Source organism: Vulpes lagopus, chromosome 4 (genome assembly GCF_018345385.1).
Source record: "Vulpes lagopus strain Blue_001 chromosome 4, ASM1834538v1, whole genome shotgun sequence".
In the NCBI taxonomy this organism is placed as follows: domain Eukaryota; kingdom Metazoa; phylum Chordata; class Mammalia; order Carnivora; family Canidae; genus Vulpes; species Vulpes lagopus.
This window is the reverse complement of record NC_054827.1, coordinates 41,561,240-41,576,199: the sequence shown is the minus strand read 5'-3', so window position 1 is coordinate 41,576,199 and position 14,960 is coordinate 41,561,240. Positions and strand designations below refer to the sequence as shown.

General features: G+C 47.0%; 1 protein-coding gene across 3 annotated transcripts in view; it reads left to right on the top strand.

The window, feature by feature from the left end:
• DPP6 (dipeptidyl peptidase like 6) overlaps nt 1-14,960 on the top strand; it is an 826,517-nt gene that overhangs the window by 666,482 nt on the left and 145,075 nt on the right. The window lies entirely within an intron of this gene.

Genomic DNA, 14,960 nt, shown 5'->3' with positions numbered 1-14,960 from the left:
TGTGTAGATGACAGCCTTACCGTGAGGTCAAGGTGATAAGTCTTGTCAAAAGGATTATAAATAGAAATGAGTAGAATCGTTATTGAAATCTTCTTTTGTTTTGCTCTCAGAAGTCTGGCTCTGTTCTTCGGAGGATTGTGGGGGTTCTTTTATTTGAGAAAGTAGATTTGTTGGCCCTTGTGAGGCCAGGCTCCTGTAAGTGGCGTCAGCATGAAGCCAGCGCAGCCTCATGGCTCCACTGATCAGATACCCACATGGATTCCCACTTAGCTTGGTGAAACCAAGATGTTTCAAGAAACAGTGAATGGCAAAGCTGGTGTACAGCAAACAACAGTTAAGAGACGAGGGTTCTGGTCCTGGGTGTTATCCTAACCCTCAGCTGTCAGGCTGCAGTCAGGGAGCCCAGAGGTTGAGTGAAAGGCTGGGATAGGATGATCTCTAGGGTGTGTCTCAGCTCCAGCCTCACCCTAACTTAAAGCTGGGTGAGAGAGTCAGTGCTGCTCCACTTTCTTTCGGGAGATTGTAGCGGCCTCTGCAGGAAACCTCTGGAGCATGAGATCAGGTGACACAGCCTGGGTCCAGCTTACCGTGTCTTTGATGCTGATTACATGAAGCTGAATTTTAAAAACTCTTTTCCTAAAATAACACAGAAAATGGTTATTTTCAAAAGCTTGGGGTGAGGTTGTACTAGACAGTCTGTGTTCTGTCTCAGAAATTAAAATAGTCTTGTTTTTCCCAGTGACATGATTATATTCCCTTGGTTGCATATTAGTTTCATTGCCTTGAAATGGTCTAAAGACACAGGAGCATTTAGGTCACAGAACTGTCCTAGCTATTACTAAGGGACCCTGGCGCCAGACACGCAGCCATCGGGATTTAGCTAATAAGAGTCAGCCAGTGAAAGGAGGTCAGGAGGCTTCCAATCCCCAGTGGCAGGCAGACACCAATCCCCAGTCAGTGCGAGGAGATGAAGCTCACCTTTCCTGAGAGGCACCTAACTCTTACACGGGGAGAACCTGCAGCTTCCAGGAGGGAGCCCAGAGTGTTCAAGACTTAGTCTCCAGCAGCCGATGACATCCCTCTGCACTCATGACTGAAGTTGTTTCTGGGAAGCAAATGGTACCCACATCCACCAAGTCCTTCCGTACAGGTGACCTGGTGCCCCGCAGAGGCTCCCCTTGCTCTCCGTGATCCTTGGGGCATCTGCTGCCCCAGCCTCACTCGCCAACCTCCTCCCACAGCTCGAGGAAGAGCTCAGGGTAAGCAGCCTTCTTAACAGACATCAGGAGAAGGACACTGACTCCCACGCTGGTTAGCATCTCTTTCTGCAGTCCCACTGCCTCCCTCCTTGTCACCCAGTGATTATCACTAACCTAGGGACTCACGCCTCACATTGGCACACAGGAGAGGCCAGACCTTGAATTAGAGGCCGCCCAACCTGATCCTACTTCTGGAAACGGCGTGCACTTTACAGAAAACTCACCCCACAGTTTGCCAAAGGAGGAGGGATATGTGTGCAGGCATGACATGAGGGCTGCGGCTGGACTTCGGAGGCAGATGGGGCTCCAGACTGTTCACCCTCCAGACCAGTTACCTTCCCTGCCTGAAGGCACTGTTGCCTCTTGGATGATTGAGTTTATACTCGTGTCCCGCTTTCTGGGGGTTTGGGGTGGGTGTGAGTGATTCCAGAGTCATCACACTTAACTCCTTAAAGAGTAACTGGCCACAAAGCTGAGTTCACATCAGCTTCTCTGAGAGGCTGGGCTCATCTCCCCGGGAGTGACACGAACTCCTGTTACTGCGATGTCTTGCTGCCACTGATGTGTCTCTCCTCGGTTGAGGATTGATTAATGACCTAATACATTTTTGTGATCCTCAATCACTTAAACACCATGTAGTCAAGTGGAGGCAAGTAGCCAGGGTCTGTGTGACTGATGGTGCGGGAGGTTCAGCTTCCTTTCTGCTCCAAGGAGATGAACATTCAGTCAAGTGGTAATTGCTAATATTTGGGCTTAGTACCAAAACGTACTAATGTGCTCATGGAAGTTTTGAGTTTCTAAACTTTTTTTTTAACTTTAGGGATTTTATTAACAGATCTTGTACCGAGTATAGCAGGCAACGTATCTCACCCTTGGAAGCATCCTCCGTACCCGAGCAGGGGTCAGCACACTTTTTCTGTAAAGGGGCCAGGTAGCAGATGCTTTAGGCTCTGCAAGCCCACATGGCCTTGGTCTCAATGTCTCCACTTTGCTTTTGTAGAGCAAGAGCATGTGTAGGCGATATACAAAGACGTGGACATGGTTGTATTCTGATAAAACTTTATTTACAAAAATGGGCATTTTGGCTGGAGGGCTGTGGCTGCTGACCAGTGTCTCCAGGGATCCTGTGCTCTCCTGACTGTCCTCCCCCCAACCAGGAAAGCCTCACCCTAGGGACCCGCACCCTGGTCACAGCGACCCCTGCTGCTCTCTCTCTCGGCAAAGGAAATCTGCAACCCCTGAGCAGGCCATGCAAACACTAACAGCATCCTCATTGACTTTTTATTTTAAAAAATAAATACTGCTCCCCAAAGGAAATCTCCTCTAATTATAATGAGTCAGACTGAAATGAGTAATTCTCCTTCGGGAGCAGAGAGCACAGCTGCAGCTTGGGATCATCAGAGAGCTTTCCGAGCATCATCACCTCCTCGTAGGGAGTGACTTCAGCAAGGCACTTGGCCCGGGGACCCTGTCAGCCCAGGGACCCTGCACGCAGCACCAGGAACTGGGCCAGCGGCATGTTGCCTGGTGCCTCTCTGTGGCCTCCAGTTAGGGGCTTTTGCCCATTTGGGTGACTTCTGTTGGACCCGCAGATGACATCACAGGTGATAAATCCTGCCCAGTTGGCCCACTGTTACAGGAAAGGGGAACGCAGACGTGGGGATGCCTCCATTCTGCCGGGATGGTGTCTGGGATGGTGTTGGTCTGTGAGCTCAGTTGTTCATTGATGGAAAACATGGTTGCTTTCAGAATTTGATGTACCTGCTGAGCCTGAAAACAGAAAAATGGATTTGGCTAGATTTAACAGAATTAAATGAGAAAATATATGTAAAGTGTTGAGGACATGTCTTCTTCCCCTTGCTCCGCGCCCCCATCTTTCTGTGGTCAGTGTCCATAGCCATTGGCAGTGAAAACAGAAGTGACTTCACACTTTTTCCCCAGGCTGTGACTCTCTTCATTTTTCCTCTGCCGATGAATCTCTGCCTGCATTGAGAGCTCCTCTGAGTTTCTTTTTTTCATCTTTCCGTGAATCCCCATCCCTGCATGTTTGTCTCTTTATGTGCCCTCTTGTCTCTGCTAACCTAGAACACGATTGAGTTGTCTGTCTGGAAACATCCTTTCCTTTCCTTAAACGTCATCTCTGCAAGGACATTTCACAACAACAGATGCCGAGGGCAGCTGCAGGGCCTCGTGTGCATGTCTGGCACACACCTGGGTCTCCGCGCATTAGCATGCAAGCATGGGGAACTTAGGAGGCCAGTTGCATAATGACGTTTTCCTCTGGAGCCAGGGGCCATGGAGACTTCTGCAAATATGACTGCATGGCACTGGACGACTTGCAGGGTTCGAGGCTGACATGTTTGCTGGTGGCTCAGATGATCAGAGATGGAGAAAATGGTTTTCTCTTTGGTTAGCCTACTACCACAGTGGTTATACATGGACAGCATTGAGAGGGATATTTAATAAGCCTATTGGGAGTTCTTTAGTGTAGACGTGGCTCCAGCATGTGACAAATGAAGAGCAGGTAAAGGAGTCTGGGGACGCTGCCAGAACCAGAGCTGGAGCTGCCCTAGGTGTGCAGGTGACCAGGTGGGGGTGACAGTCCGACAGAAGAAAACTGAGGAATACTCACAGGCTCTGCTGTCCTGAGTGGGAAAGGAAGCCGACTTACTCCCGGGCTCTGGGGCCACATGGGGTTGCAGTGTGGATGACCGTGAGAGATGCTCTGTGTCTTCTTGGAGACAAGAGAATACAGTTGACTGTGTTTCCCCAAATGGGGGGATTTCAGCAGCACGTTATGAACAATTGCCTTGCATCCGTGGCTCGTGAGACCTGAGGATACTTCTCCAGGGCAAGTCACAAACAGAATAACTAACCAAGGACAGTGGAGGAATGCACTTACGGGGCTCCTTCATATGTGGTTCATGTAGCAGCTCTCCCAACAAGGTCTCAGGGCAGCCCGGACTCTCGAATGTTCGCCTGGTCCCAAGAGTTTTCAGGAAGGCAGATGTGACCAACAGTTGCTGTGGCTGGTCAGCCAGCCACCTGCAAAGAACCGGAAGGCCACTCCTTTGTGTGTGCAATTCTGGCAGTCCTTAGTCACTCATCTATTTACTGTTTCAGTGAATTCTTACTGCACACATCCTGTGCTCTGGACCCTCCACCAAGGTCCTCGAGATGCAGAGGAAAGGTGGTTCTTTCCATGTCATGGACAAGGCATCTATCCCTGCATTTATCTGCTGGAAGCAGCTGCCCCTGCTTTCTGCCACCCTGCTGTCCCCACTGCATCTGTGTCCCCTCCACATGAGCTCTGGGTCCCGCAGGTGGCAGGGCTGCAGGAGGTGGGTGACTGCCCCACATGGGTGCCAGCCTTGTTCAACCAAGACTCCTGGGCCCTCCGGGCTTGAGACAGGGAAGCCACCTACACGTCCTCTCCTGGCACATCCACTGCTCACTGGTGCTCCTCCCATCAGAGCAGTTCAGCGCCCTGCAGATGCCTCAGCCAAGCCCCTGAAGGCCTCCCTGCAGCCCCACCTGCCAGCAGGCTCCCCTCCCAGGCTCCCAGCAGTGCCCCTCGCACTCGGACCCCGTTCACCAGTGTTCTCTCAGAGCTACCTGCCTGCTCAGGTCTGGTAACAGCCTTGGCTCTCAAACGACTGAGTCTATTCTAAGGAAACGAAGTTCTAAAAATCCACTTCTTGTGAGTGTTTGGACATCAGGGTTGTGTCCTGCCTACTTAGCACCATTTTACTGAAGGTTCTTCCTAATGTGTCAAAGCAAAAGAGAGCGAGGGTCTCACTGACCAGCACTGACTGCTAGCAACCAGGTTATCCATCCAGCAGTCACTAGAGGATCCAGAAGAATTCAAGCTGATGGTTTTTGTGCTCATATTGGGTCACTTCAGAGCATTTAGGTTTCTGCTGCACAGAAAAAAAGAGTATTTAAAAATAGGGGCACCTGGTGGCTCAGTCAGTGAAGCACCTGCCTTCAGCTCAGGTCATAATCTTAGGGTGGTCATGGGATCAAGCCCCACATCAGGCTCCCTGCTCAGTGGGGAGCCTGATTCTCCTTCTTCCTCTGCCTCTCCCTCTTGCTCATGTTCTCTGTCTTCCTCTGTCAAATAAATAAATAAAATCTTTAATAAAAAATCTTTAAAAATAGCCCATTGGCGCTGTAAAAATTCATGCTACTAGAATGTCAGTTATTCAGCATAAGATAGATATCAGATGAAGAGATTGTTCTCCAAACACCAAAATGCTCTGGTAAAATGGAATAAAGAACACGTAAATAATTGACCTGAAGATTTGCTTCGGGTCCCTCTTCGGGGTGGGCATCTGCAAAGACGCTGGCAGCCACAGGGAGGACAACCTGCCCCGTGTGTGATAGCAAAGTGCAGACAGAAGGGACAGATGAGTGGCATAGATCCTGCAGCCCCAACCTGCCCCCGGGGATGGGCAGGTGTAGCCAGGACACCTGCTCCCGAGCTGGGAGCGAGATAGCACGAGCTCAGGAACAACTCAGCTTTGAACCCAGAGCCCTTGTCTGCAAACCAACCGCCTATTCCTTCTCAGAATCTGAAGGCCCTGATTTGGAGCCCAGAAAGAATGGAATGTTTATTTAGCATATCCTATTTTTACAGACTAGTAAAAACAAAACTTCTAGCCTCAAAAGGGCCACATTCAGATCCTGATTCTGGCACTTACCAAAGGTATGATCTTAACCTACTTAATGTCTCCAAGCCTTGCTTTTCTCGTCCGTAAAAATGGTGATAATGACATGTGTCCTGTAGGGGTCACTGTATGGATTACATTAATTTATTTAAAGTACACGGTGTAGAAACCAGAGTAAAGATTCCATGCTGAGCACAGAGCCTGACACGGGGCTCACTCTCATAATGCTGAGATCATGACCTAAGCAGAAACCAAGAGTCTGACATTTCTTCGGACTGCACCACCCAAGCACTCCAAGAAGAGACATTCTGATCACCAAAGACAAAAAGCTGATGCCAAAATGTATTAGTACAAGCCAACCTACAAAAATGATGCTTATCTTCCATTAGTTTCCTCCATGGGTTTCCTAATAACTACCCCTGACTCAAACTCCCTTTCCCCTTGTCATGCCATGACTCCACAATTTATTGTTCTTTGTTAAAATGGTACATAAAGCTCTCAGGTCTATCCAGTTCTTGGGGTATTTGCTTCTCTTCTATGAAGGCTTTCATGTTACGTGAAATATTAACATCAAATAAACTTTGTATGTTTTTCTCCTGTTAAAAAAAGAAAAAAACACTCAGTACATGGTGGCTCTGGTGGTTATTTGCTACTTGGAATTATTACTTGGCTTAACCAAAATGTAGAGAATGAGAAAAAAAATAAGGATTTCATCAAATGAACGTTCGGTGTGTGTCTGGTGGTGAGTCAGGCCATCCCCGGTAAAGCAGGGAGAAGCAGGCATGATGTGGGGTGTGGGTGGGCATCCAGAGGGCTCAGGCTCCCCTTCAGTGCTTCTCCAGCTCCTAGGAGGTGAAAGATGCTGTTTGGGAAAAATGTATCCCCCCATCCCTGTCCCTCTAGGCCTGGAGCTCCTAGCAGGTCTGTGTGTGTTGATCTCCTTAGAGAGGCCATTAGCAGGTGACAGCAATTGTCCTGCTCCGATGCCACTCCAGAAATTGTCCTTTAAATCCTTTAATAAGGATTAAAGAAGCTGGGCATAAGATCCCCAGAACTTAGTCATCTTCTAAGGGGCAGACTGTATCCTTGAGACCACTGTCTCTCCTTTCCCCCACCCCCAGCCCCTGGTAATCACCGCTCTACTCTTGGTTCCCATGAGTTCAGACTTTTTAGATTCCGCAGGAAGTGAGATCATACAGTATCTGTCTTTCTCTGTCTGACTTATGAAATGGTAATTAGGTGCCAGGAGGGAGACGGTAATATTTCAAGAGAGTATCAGATCACCTTAAACTTACACAAGGTTATGTGCCAATTATATTACCTCAGTGATGCTGGGAGAGAGCCTGAGGTCCACCTGCTTCCCTGCCCCATGCACCAGGCAACCCTGTCCCGGGACCACAAGCAGAAACAGATGAGCCCCCCCGCCTCCAAGGGCACTATTGCTCACCCAGTTCTAAGCCACCAAGGGGGCAAAGCTACGTTTTATCGACATTGACAAGTCCAACGAGGGGAGAAAGATGGATCATTCCAGCAAGAGGAAATTATTTAATGAAATGTCGTAGACATGGGGAGGACCAGACTGAAGTGACATCCCATTAATAACTTATAAAAGCCTCTAATCAGTTTGGGTTAATTTGGTATTCATTGTAAAAACATTCATCATGAGCACTGAAGTCCATGACAGTAGCCAAGAAATTAATATCACCGGGATGGAAATTGCCGTATGTATCCTCAAATAATGGATGGAGCGGTTTAGTGAGTGATTTACTAGCTCACCGAGGGTACCCTTCAAGTTTAGCACAATATGCTATCTCTTCGTGGCCCCGTGGGACTCAGCCACTTGATGTGCACTCAGGCAAATACACTTGAGTTTTTGTACCTTAATCTCAGCAGATGGGGCCGCAGAGCTGCCTGACAGTCACAGTTGAAGAACGAGGCAAATTAGGAGGTGGTGGGTGGGACTTTCTCCTTCCACCAACAGGCTCTCAGAAGACATGGGGATTTCCATGCACAGAGAACTCATAACTGCGGGATTTTAGAGGAAGTAGGGAGGCCATGTAAATAGTAAAACTTTGGAGTTTTAAAACATTTTTGTCCTGCTTCACAAATACAGGGGAGGGTGTGAGAGAAAATTCATTCTTAAGATAATACGAAAGTATGTAGTTAAGAATCATGTGTTTGCACAGAAGTCCCTTCTCAATAGAAGCCAGAGTGGTGAGTAGAAACACACTCATGACAGTTGTCTGTCATAATAATTGTTTAAGCCTTAACCATCCCAAGTGTTTATAGGAGAGTGATTTGCCAAAGCATGGCCATTGACGGAGTGAACTGTCATACAACCACAACCAGTAAAAACTGTAAGCAGACTGTATGTGAACATGGGAATATATCATCTACTGATTAGTATTAGGACTAAGAATAAGGTGTTTCATATCTGTTTGGCATATGGGAAAAGATGATTATTTTGGCCTGGCCAAACATGCACATTTTACCCACTTCTTTTTTTTTTTTTAAAGATTTTATTTATTTATTCATGAGAGGTACAGAGAGAGGCAGAGACACAGGCAGAGGGAGAAGCAGGCTCCATGCAGGGAGCCGGATGTGGGACTCAATCCCAGGACCCTGGGATCACTCCCTGAGCCAAAGGCAGACGCTCAACCCCTGACCCACCCAGGTATCCCACATTTCACCCACTTGTGAAAGTTTCCTGGGTACAGCAGCATTATATATTTATTAAAAATGGAGGGAAAACGAAAATTCATTGTCAACTCTCAGGTGTAGGAATTCCACTCAGGAGGCATGTGCTCCATCCAGCCTCATGCAGCGTAGAACACAGCAAGTTCTGGGAGGCTTAGTTGGGGATAAGCCAGTCCTCAGGGATGACAGTACCTTTAATTCGGTTAGCTAATGCAAAGCACTATGCAAATGTGTCCTTTCTCCTGGCTCTGCTGCAGACCCTGAAGATGTGTTTTCCAGAACTCACTTGTTAGCCAAAGCAATTAAGAAAAAAGGTGGATTTAGGGTTGAAAACCAGGCCTGACCCTGTTGTGCATGTTGGTCTGGAGCATAAACTATGTTTCCTTCCTCATCAGAGCTCCCCTAATGCAATTGTGCTAGAAGCAGTGTATTATTTTCAGGAAGAATCTAATTTAGAAGGATGCCTACATCCATCTTGGGAATATGAGGCCAGAGAATTTCAGGATAACCTATCAAATAGAATTTAAAAACAGGACTACGACACTACATTAAGAAAGAGTGCATTTACTGGTAGCTTCCTTAGACAATGTAACCAGACAGTTATAAATTAAAAGAATCTTTTTTGACCTGCGATGGGGGCACCAGGGTGGAGGCCACAGTCCCATCTGGAGCCCAGTGAGGACATCCCCCATTACATGGAGAGAGTGGATTCTGGCCATTTGGAGATTTTTCCAGAAGCCTGAGTGGTGCCCAGCACCATCTGCACTGCTAAGTGTTCTCCTTCATGTCCGTAATGGGCTTTTTGGGTCGTCTTGCAGATTTCTCCCATTTGAGGGGAGGGGACACCTCTATTTCATGATTCGTAAAATGTTTCACAGTTGGAGAAAGTAAAAGGAATGGCTGCACATCCTCGTCTGCGTAGAATAACCATGGCTTCTTCCTCTAAACTGCCACAACCTCATCAGGGCCATAGACCCCAGCAGTTCAACATGGGCCTCTTGGTTCTACTGTTCAACTCTTTCGGTTTGGAGTAACTATCTCCCAGACCATACAAGGACAAAGAATGCTGTTCATTGCCTTCTGATCGCCCACAGCCCACCGCTCTGTATCTAGCAGAGTACAGGTTTTCAACAAATACTTGTTAAACGGATGATATCCAGAGGGAAAGTAGAATTAAATGTCAGATCCCAAGTTCTTGGAAATTGGAAAAACCTGGTGTCCTAACCTAAGACTTTTAAGATCTAACCGCTTGTCTGACACCTGATCGTCTCAGCAGATATGAGCAGCGCTATGGAAGGAGTTTGGGATCTTTGAGTCAGACTTCTGTTTTTCTTAAACTGTCTGTTATGCAGTGAATCTCTCAAAACAAAAATGTGAGTCTTCACTTATTAAAACATTAGGCTGGACTGAACTTTCTGACCAAAGGGTTGGAACCCTTGGCTCTCCACATGCATTTCAGAGGATAAAACCAACTCTGTGCTTATCCCACCAAGACACCAAAGGTGACTTCATCCTGTTTATTTAAACGTCAGAGGGAAGAGTCAGACTTTCTGACGTGTGTTCCCCATTTACCCTCCAGGGATCGCGTCTCCACTGATAGACAACACGGAGATACTTAGTGCCCAGCACAATGTTTAGCTCACTTGAACAAGTGCTTTCAAGAACTTTGGAGATATTTTAGCAGCATCTGAGTCAATTACTTGCCAATGATTCTTCTGCTTGTTCTACAAAACGGACTTTGCAGGACTCCTTTGTATCATTTTGCCAGCCTTTATTGGTTATTATTAGTCAGTTAAAAATACTGGAAAGTCATAATACTTGACTTTTTGAAGGAAATTTTCATGACACCAGTGTCTTTCTACTCTGATGTAGTTGTGTTCACAGTCCGTGAGGTTTTATGTTGCTTGTTGGATGCCTAGGGAGCATGGATCTACTCATGACAGTTTGACTTTAAATTTACCTTAAAAAAAATTCCTATAATTTCAATATAAACTTAAATTGCATTCTAAAAGGAATAATACTACAAGGGAGCATAGATAATCGAAGAATTAATTTTAAAAAAATAACAAACAGATCCTGGGCTCCTTGGTGGCTCAGTTGGTTAAGCCTCTGACTCTTGATTTTAGCTCAGGTCATGATCTCAGGGTCGTGAGGTTGAGCCCTGTGTCGGGCTCCTTGCTGGGCATGGCATGGAGTCTGCTTACGATTCTCTATCTCCCTCTGCCCTTCCCCTCTAAAGAAAAAAAAAAAAAACAGGTCCTGTTTTATTTATTTTTAGACCATGTTTTCTTTCTATTTTTAGACCTAGTTCAGCTACTTCCACTTATAAAGAGCACATAGCAAATTAGCAAATTGATTTTTCTGTTTGTTCTTCAGTTTGGAAACCTAATCATTTATCTGAATGGTTTTAGTTTTTACTCTAATGGCTTCAATGGCCATTAACATTTGGAATTATGTTTTTAATTTCCTGAGTTGGGCCTGATTTAATGAGTGTAAGTTATGCATGGGGGTGAGCCAGGTCCAGGCTAGCATCCTTATATGACCTTGCCACTGAGGCTCTGTGCCTACTGAGCAGGGCTCTCCTGGGTTCATTCACCGTGCACCAAGCCTGCAGTGCCCCCGCCCTCCGCAGCTGCACCTGGGCTCTGCTCACCTGTCACCTGGCTTCACCAGGTTTCTGCCAAACCTTCCACGTGTCGTGTGTGGCAGTACCCGCTTCGCAGCCAGAGGCAACCCTGTCTGGTTTGCTGCCCAAATCAGAGCCTCATGCTCAACTCCCCCACCTTCCTCTTCCCTGTCTTGATCCATCAACAGTCCTGGGAGTTCTGCAGAGCCAGCTTTGCCTCTCCATTCCCACTGTCACCTCACACCTGGGTTCCTGTAACAGCTCTGCCTGCTTGTCTCCCTCCTGGGAATCCACCCTGGCTCCAGAACCTTCTCCATTCTGCAACTGCGCGACTACATCAGCTTTCCCACGCAGAACCTTTCTGCTGTTGCGTCGGTTTTAGGGAGAAGGCCTAAGTCCCTGAGCCCTTCCTGTGCGTGCTCCCTGCCGTCACCCCACCTGCCCCAGACGCCCCAGGCTAAGGATGGTTAGAGCACACTCTTTCTCCCCTGCTCAGCCAGCCTCCCTGCTGGTTAAAGCCATATTGCCTTCCAGATCCCAGCTCACTCCTGTTCTCCTACATCCTCCCCCTGCAGCCAGCACAGAGCTGGAGACCCTTATGTTTCATCTCCTACTTGTGCCACCCTCACCGTCATCAAGTGTCACCCTGGGAAGGTATGTCCCATGCACTTACTTTCTTCCCCAGTGGACCATAAGCTCCCTAAAGAACCTCTCCGTCATCCCTAATACCTAGACTTGACCATCGGTGAGCACTGAGGCAGAATGAGGGAGTCAGTCCACACACGCAACTGCAGCAAATCAGTTCATACAACTCAATTACCTTTCCCAGTAGAGGCATAAACCCCCAGCTCACTGGTCCTATTTTCTTCTGTTTTCACCCTATGGTTAGCTGACCTGCTGTTTTAGGCCATAACGAGTGGCACACCTCCCTTAACTCTTGGCCTTTCTGGCCTCCATAATTACCCATGACATCACGTTCAAGCTCAGGTGTAGCCAAGTTCCAGTAAACTTCCAGATTTCCAAAGAAATTACATGTAGTTATGTAATTAATTTTCTCCATAGCCATACAAACTCATATGTTTTTTTTAAAAAATTAGGCGAGAAATGTGAATATTTAATGAAATTGGATGAGTGAAATGTCCCCTAAAGTTGCTACTTGCTATTTCCTACAAACCTAATCACTGCAGGACAAGGGTCATGGTGGCTTAGTGATTTCTGTCTTAAATTTCCTGTGTTCTGCTTTGTAAGATTAGCTGACTCCAAAATCTTCCTTCCAAAACACACAGAATAATAAAAAAATAACAAGTCAGTGGAAAAGGAAACCATCTCTTCTGGACTGACGATGCACCATGGAGCCTCGCTGCACCACATCTCACTGGTACATATGCAGCGCCGGGCATCTCCCCATTTCCCTGGTGAATCGTATCTGGGCTGGAAATTGGTGTCAGAACAGAGACATCCTGTCAAGCAGCTGGGGCTGCCTTTCTCCTCCTGGGTCATAGAGACCCAGTGCCAGCCTATTTGCGATTTCCCAGTGAAGTGGCAGTCTATAAATCCTTCCTTCCAATAACTCTGAAATTTTATTGGCCAAAGGTTCAACAGCTTGATAGACATTTAGTGAAACAGATTGTTAGGACGGTGATTCTCAGCTCCTCTGCACTAACTTTATACCCCAGAGGCTCTAGTGTGTTTAGACCCAGGTTGGGGGGCACCTGGGTGGCTCAGTGGTTGAACGTCTGCCTTCGGCTCAGGGTATGATCCCAAGGTCCTGGGATTGAGTCCCGTGTTGGGCTCCTGCATGGAGCCTGCTTCTCCCTCTGCCTGTCTCTGCCTCTCTCTGTGTGTCTCTCATGAATAAATGAATAAAATCTTTAAAAAGTAAAAGAAGGAAGGAAGGAAGGAAGGAAGGGAGGGAGGGAGGGAGGGAGGGAGGGAGGGAGGGAGGGAGGGAGGGAGGAGGAAGGAAGGAAAAGAAGACGACTCAGGTGGCCCAGGTGTCAATTAAGTGAAAGCTCCCAGGTGCTTCTTATGTGCAGCCAGATGTAAGCATTACAGGTCCAGATGCTGACAGGCAGGGGACCAGGTGGCCTCTTACATAAACTTTGAAGCCTCACAACCACATTCCAACTTCAGGACAAAAGCAAGAATCTGTAAGATTATGTTTTTAACCACCAGGCCTTTTAACAAAGAAGGGTGTTGCATTGAAATTGTCAGCCATTAGGACATTTCCAGTGAAACCATCCCTTCTGAGAGGCAGCTGGACCCCATCAGACTCACAGCACATCCGGGAGGTTGCTAACTGCCTTGCAGATTGATTGCCATGTTCCTGGCCCCTGAATTCAGTGCCAAGTTGGGATCAAGATGTCTTAAAACTAGTTTGTTTTCTTTTCCCTCTAACTGTGGGTAAGGAGTCATTGCTCACATGGCCAAATGTTTTACACAATATTAACCATTTTGGGTTAAATCAACCCAATCAAACCTATACGCAATAAAGTATATTTAATACCTTAATAATAAAGTTTATTACAAATAAACGACAGCCTGAAGTCACAGAAGCACTGGCTTCAGGTTGTCACTGTACGGCTGCATAGCTCGGGACATAGGACCGAAGAATACACCAACCCTTCCCTTAGGGCTTCCAGTGCCCCAGCCTCCAGGCAAGGCATTTTGTGTATATGGCCTTTTTCATTCACCATATCTCCATTCAGCAGTGAGAAAATAGTTCGGAAAATGTGCATTACATTTTGCCCAAGATCATGACTTAGGGATGGTATCAGAACTGAAACCCGAGTCTTGGTGCCCCTGCTGCTTTCTTTGTGCTGAGCTGTATGTCTGGGCTCAGTGTCCTCAGCTGAAAAGCCGGAATGACTTATCTCAAGACCAGATGAGTTCATGTCTACGAAAAGTCTTTGAAAATCTTTTAAATGCCCTGCAAATACAAAGTGTTATTATTACTGTGAATGATGAGGTTCGTATTCACGTCACCCAGAAGAACCTTTTTTTGCGGTATCTAGAAACCGACTGTCTCCTGACATGGCCTCAGGTGTAATCAATCTAACACCCTTACCTTCATCCCTACTAGCACCCTGAAAGTGGACCCACCTGTGATATTTCCATACAGAATCTCTGCAGGTTCCCTAAATGACCCGTCAGAACCCCAGCTCAGACACCAAACCCCAATAAAATATTCCTCCCATGAGAGAGCAGCTCGTTAGTCCAGGAGGACATAAGTCACATGGAGTGAGTGGTGCACAGAGCTCTTTTAGAGGGGGTAACAAAGAACAGGCTGTATATCCCCTGCCCCAGGGGGTGACATTTGTTTTTACTACATTTACATTTTTTGTTTTGGATGCATTTTTTAAAAGATTATTCATTCATTCATTCATTCATTCATTCATTCATTCATTCATGAGAGACACAGAGAGCCCAATGTGTGACTTGATCCCAGGACCCCAGGATCATGCCCTGAGCCGAACGCTCAACTGCCGAGCCCCCCAGGTGTCCCTTCAGATGCTTTTTTATATGTTAATGAAGTGCTTTATTATGAATACACATGAAGTGCAAAGAATAGTAAAATGAACAGTCATACCTTCCATGCAGCAAGAAGCACAGCAGGTGAGTGGGGCTGCACATGCCGGGTCCCCTTCTGTGTCTGCCCCCTCCCGACGAAGCAGGCCTGAATTTTCTCTCTGCTTCCCTGCTGCATTT